The sequence below is a fragment of the Belonocnema kinseyi genome, chromosome 3 (assembly GCF_010883055.1).
Source record: "Belonocnema kinseyi isolate 2016_QV_RU_SX_M_011 chromosome 3, B_treatae_v1, whole genome shotgun sequence".
NCBI classification, from domain to species: Eukaryota; Metazoa; Arthropoda; class Insecta; order Hymenoptera; family Cynipidae; genus Belonocnema; species Belonocnema kinseyi.
This window is the reverse complement of record NC_046659.1, coordinates 17,149,359-17,155,593: the sequence shown is the minus strand read 5'-3', so window position 1 is coordinate 17,155,593 and position 6,235 is coordinate 17,149,359.

The following is a 6,235-nucleotide window of genomic DNA, read 5'->3' as shown; positions in this document are numbered from 1 at the left end:
GGGCGCATACTTTGAATAAAATATTTGTTATCATTCTCTTGAAATAAATGTGTTTTTTTCTTGAAAAAATACCGGTTTCATATGTATACACCTGGTAAGCATAAGCATATTTCATACTATTATCAGTAGGTAGAATGAGATAAAACTGATCTTCATTCATTACTTTTTATTTCACAAGCAGGTATTCAAGAATTGCATTTATCATTATATCCGGCCCACTTGACGAGAACTTGTTTTTTAGAACCTTTCCCACATGTTTGAATTACTTTCTCGTCAATAAACTCGTTCTTGTGCACATCCTTATTCTTGTCATCTGCTAATTTTTGTTCATCAAAAAGGCCACCAATTACTTCAGCAGCTAAATCTTCGAATTCGTACACAACAGGTGAGAATGTTCTCCACGTTGTAACCCGTATAATAACAAATAATTCCTCACGCTATCACGATTCATATCCTTTCTGGAAGGTGTCACGTGCACGACTGATGCATACAACATCACTAACCCGATATTTAGCCATTTTCGTTTTATTGTATTTAAAATAACGTCGTTGTAAATTTTTTCGTGCGATGGATACGTTCTCTAGGATAACGTCAAATAGCTGCATACCAATAATATAATGACGTGTATTATTGTATGATGTTACAAATAATTGAAGGATATCGATATATCTGTGAGTGTTTCGGTGGGTAAAATATTGTCACATACGCTCTTTGAGAGTGCGCTTAAAACGCTCGGCAACTGCGGCTTTGACAGTAGAATCGCGTGCAACTCGAAACTTTATTTCAAGATCTTGAAGAAATTTCTGAAAGCTCATACCGACAAATTCTTTTCCTTTATCAGTTTCACAGGCAAACCGGTGTGCGATTGTTACTTCTCTCCAGAATACGAGTTAACGCATTTTTGCCTGTGTTTCAGACTTATTTTCAAGCGGTTCGACACAAGCATGCTTGCTGAATATATCGATTACGACTAAAATATATGAATAATTATCATTGTATGTTTTTATAGTTCTGCATTGCAAACATTGATAGGTACATAATGTTTCAAAATTTATAATCATATAAATAAAACTATTCACAATTTAACAATTTTAAATACAACCCGTATCAACATGAAAGCATTACAAATTATATATAGTATGCGTCAAAATAAAATAACAAAGAAATTTCAGCTTTACAATTTGAAGGGCCTAAAATTAAAAATATAATGGTGTCGAACATTAAACAATTGTACCATTCTGCAACTGCTTCATTTCAAATATAAAGGCTCAATAATTGTTTCGGATTTGAGTCGAACACAATGATGATCGCGCAAGAGGTTAGGTGAACACAAGAGTAAAAAAGCAGATTTGAAAATTAAACATAATCAAGCGCCAGATTGCCCTTCTGCAAATACTTTTAAGAGTGGGGGCCGAAAAATCAGCAAGTAAACGCAGAATTTAAATGGTGATATGGAAATTCGGAACATCCGCCCGATTCGTTTCATGATGAAACGAAATTTTACTTCTGCTACGGTCATTATAGAAGAAGGAATTAAATTAAGGATTGTAAGATAAGATGAGGGCCTGGATGGGTCTGGAGAGGTTTATGCAAGATCTCCTTTGGCACGAGGGAGGAGGCAGAGCTTCACAATCGGTCTCTCTAACTCGATAGTAGCTGTTCGGACCGTGACGGCACGAACTAGGCCATTCTCTTCCGGATGTACCTCAGTAATTCTGCTAAAAGGCCATTTGGTAGGTGGAATCATCTCATCAGATTCTTTTAAAGCGGCCAGATCTCCTACCTGAACAGACTGTTGACGCTGACGCCACTTAGGTAGTGATTGAAGTGAATAAAGGTATTCTGAAGACCATCAGTGCCAGAAATCTCCCTGCATTTTCTGGACCATTTTCCAGCTTTCATTCGCAGGAACATGTTCTTGAATAAGCGATGGTTCGGGGACAGCGGTGTGTGGTCCTCCAATGAGCCAATGTCCTGGAGTAAGCCCAGATAAATCACTTGGATCATTAGTGATTGCTTGTAGTGGTCTTGAATTAAGGCACGTCTCGACTTGTGACAATACCGTTGAGATCTCCTCAAAAGTTAAAGACGAAGTTTCAATAACTCTTTTGAGATGATGCTTGGTAGATTTGACGGCGGCCTCCCACAATCCACCAAAATGTGAAGCCGATGGAGAAACGAACAGCCAAGTGGTTTGGTCCATTGCCAGAGCATCGGCTTCGACGAAATTCGTTCCCTGGTCACTTGTAAGAGTAAAACAGATGCCTTGTCGTGAGGCAAAGTGTCGATAGGCGGCTAGAAAAGACAGAGAAGTATAATCAGACACTGTCTCCAAATGTACAGCACGAGTACACGTGCAAACAAAAACCACAATATAGCCTCTATACGATCTTTGCCCACGTCCAGAGACTGCTCGTATTCTTATTGGAACAGCAAAATCCACGCCACTGTAAAGAAAAGCCCGAGTGCGCTGCACGCGATTTGAATAGAGGTTTTCCATAAGCTGCGTGGCAGTAACGGCACGATGACGAATACATACCACACATCGCAGAATACGAGACTTAACAACCTGACGTCCACGAAGGACGGAGTCGTCAATGGCAAGGCGTATGGATGAGAAACTGTCGTCTGATGTATGACAGTACGTCGTTCCAGATCAGTATCGACGTCAAGATTTGGATCAAAGGTGGACCAAGGAAGACTGGTCTCTAAAAGCCGATCCGGATCAACCCACCAGAGGGAGTGAGCCTCAAGCTGTTTGGCAGAGAGGCCTCGAGTAGCGCAATCCGCGGGATTCTCTATCACAGGTATGTGATGCCAATAAGCCTCTGGAAGGGATGCCTGAATATATGATACGCGGTTAGCAACAAATGTATACCAAATGCAAGAAAAACATCTTAACCATGAAATCACATCGTGTTATCAGTCCAGAGAAGCTGGGCCCCACAGAGCTCTAACTTCGGAATAGATAATTGTTTGATGGGCGTGACCTCTGATTTAGAGCAAATAAGAGATGAACGAACGACACCTTGATGTGAGACGATTCTGAGATAAAGAACAGCAGCATACGCAGCTTTAGAAGCGTCCAAAAAGCCGCGACGTTCCACCAATCGAAGACCATTGGAATAGCCCAGACCACGAGGAATCCTGATAGTATCTCGATGCCGAAGATTCTCAAATAGGCGAATCCATCGTTGGAAGATTTTTTCTGGAAATGCATAGTTCAATCCTATTTTATATAAGCCAGAGATTCTGCATAAGAATCTTAAAGACCCTGATGACTCGTGATATTAATCCGAGAGGGTCAAACAATTTCGATATGTCCGATAAGACTCTTCTTTTGGTGTAAAGTGCTGTACGGGTAGCTATGTTTCTAGGAAATGACAGTTCATCTTCTGCTGGCTGCCACGTTAATCCTAGAGTGTGAAATTCATCTCCGCCGTGCCATGAGCGAGATTGAGGTTTCGCTTTCCAATCTTCAGGTACTGATTTCAGAAGTGCCATCTCGTTGGAAGCCCACTTGCGTAAAGGAAATCCGCCCGATTGAAACAGAGTGATAAGTTCCTGTTGCAATGTTAAGGCCGATTCCACGTCATTCTCGCCTGCTAAAACATCGTCAATATAGATATGACGGTGGAAGATGGTGGCAACGTGAGGCCAGCGATGTCCTTCGTCCTTGACAAGTTGCTGGATTGTGCGTAACGAAAAATAAGGCGATGAAGATAGTCGAAATGTAGCGGTGGTCATCCGATACTCACAGATTAGCTCATTTGTGGAGTTGAACCTCCAGAAAATGCGTTGGCAGTCTTGGTCGTCAGGATGAATCTTAATTTGAAGAAACATCTTTTCTAAGTCAGCTAAAAAAGCCACGGCAAACATTCGTCATCGAAGCAAGATGTCAGAGGGCTACGAATGCAATTTTGGTCCAGTGTATTGGTAGTCGTTAAGAGATGAGCCGGTCGTAGTTCGATGAGAGCTATTGAAAACTACTCTGAGTTTTGTGGTAGTACTTGTTTCTTTGATGATGTTTCTCCATGAGGAGATAGATATACATGTGGTACATTTAGAGAAAAGGTTGAATGTACTAATTCCATGTGACCTAGAGAAAGATAGTCAGACATGAAGTTAGCATAGGCAGCACGAAGATCCGGATTCTTGAGTATTCGACGTTTCAACTTGAGAAAGAGTAATTCAGCTTGAGTTCTGGAGTCTCCTAGTTCACTGATAGGTCCCTTGACGGGCACGCGAACAATGCAGCGTCCATCAGAATCACGAAGATGCGTGGTCTGATATTGTTATTCACAGAACTGATCTGCGGCAGTCAGTAATGCAGATTCAGGTAGAGCTACCTCCTCTTGTTACCAGAAGCTTTGAAGTTGAATAGATAAGGTGTCCTCGATTGCACATGACATGCTAATAACTGGTTTGGATTTAACCGTTTGACCCTGATTTTCATCGATTATCACTTTACTCGTTGAGTCAGTAGGACGTCCTATAAGAATCCAACCCATTGTTGTGTCCTGTGCAACCACTCTGTTGTCTGACCAAGACATGAAACCTGGCTTGAAACAACAGACTTCAGCTCCAAGTAAGAGATGGATAGCTGAGTTCGCACTAGATTTCGGATCAGCGAGATCAAGTTCATTTAATTCAGACCAAGGTTGAGGGGCGACTCGATGTGACGGTGTATAAATGCTGAGTCGAGGTATAACAAGCGCTTCTGTATCTAGAGTGAAGTGGGAAGGCAATCGCGATATGATGAGAATATTGACCATACCTTTTGATACTCCAGACTTAGAAGCTCCAACGCTGGAGATGTGAAGAGATCTGAACCGGCGAGGTAATCGAAGACGCTGTGTGAGAATTTCTGAAATAAAATTGCCCTCCGAACATGGATCTATCATACAACGTACCTGTGCATAGCGTCCATCCTGGCTCTTAACAACTACAAGTGCTGTTGCGAAAAGGCTTGGACCAAAGGAACTAGAGGATACATGAAAATTTACTAGTTGTCATGCTGGGTTTTTATCGTTTCTCGAATTGTTGAGCGTGGAACATCCTGGAGGAGAAATCAGTTTGGGATCAGTTCCTCGTGATGCTTCTGGGTCATGAATGAAGGTATGATGGCGACCATGACATGTACGACACACTTTATTATAGTGACAATCTTCAATTTTATGTGGTGCAAAACACCCTTACGGACCGAAGGAACCCAATGGAACCTCTACAAAGTACCCGTAAAGACCCCATTGGGTCGCCATTCAGTTTCTTTTTAAACAACTCCAAAAAACAACAAAATCAACTTTTAAATTGTTGAAATTTGGATTGTACGTTAAAATTCCATATAGAATGTCATGGAATAATCGCAACAGTTTTTTTTGTAACGGTAAAAAGTTTAAAAAAATATAAGACGTATAACGCCTGTTTGATGGTACACTTCAAACCATGATGACATTGTTGTGATTTGTGAACAAGCTGAATGGCCCATGGACTCAAGTGCCTTGATTCGGGTCGTGAGAAATATCTTGAGCTGATCAATCGTCTGTGGTTACACTTCTCCTCCGATAGAGGTTTCCCAGTCCCGACGGGAACGCTGATCAAATCGCTGCTCAGTAATGTAGGTCAAACAATCATCCCATGTTTCGACGGGGCGTTTAAGTGCAGTCAAGGCTCTAATGGCTTCTGTCGTTCCATGTAGAAGCTTCTTCAACTCAAAGGCAGATTCCGTAGATACCGGCTGTAAAGAACATAAAGCGGCAACTTTTCATCTTCCTTTGTAGATAAGGAAAGTACCTCCTGATGCTTCTCCTGAATTTGATCCCATTTTTTATCTAGATTCTACATGCGAGCCTTGCGTTCTCCACGTGTAAGATTAGCAGCACCTAATTTTTCAAAATTGACATAAGCCCGTGAATTGACACTACTTAATTTCATTGGTTGGTCGATCAGTTCGTCAATTTCCTCTGTAGGCATTTTGAATAGTACGGACTGAATGATACGAGGAAAATTACACAAAGAAGAAGAACCAGTATTATTCAAGTCAAAGAAAGAATACAGACTTCAATATGCAAACTGCGATCCAATAACCACGCATTGGCAGACGTAGAAATGTAATAATTTGCAAAGAAAATTCAAGTATACGAGGGTAGTTCAATAAGTCCTTAGAATGAAGTATAAAAACAATTTTTTTTGGGTAAATTTTTTTTTATTTTTCAACATAATCTCCTTGGAGCTC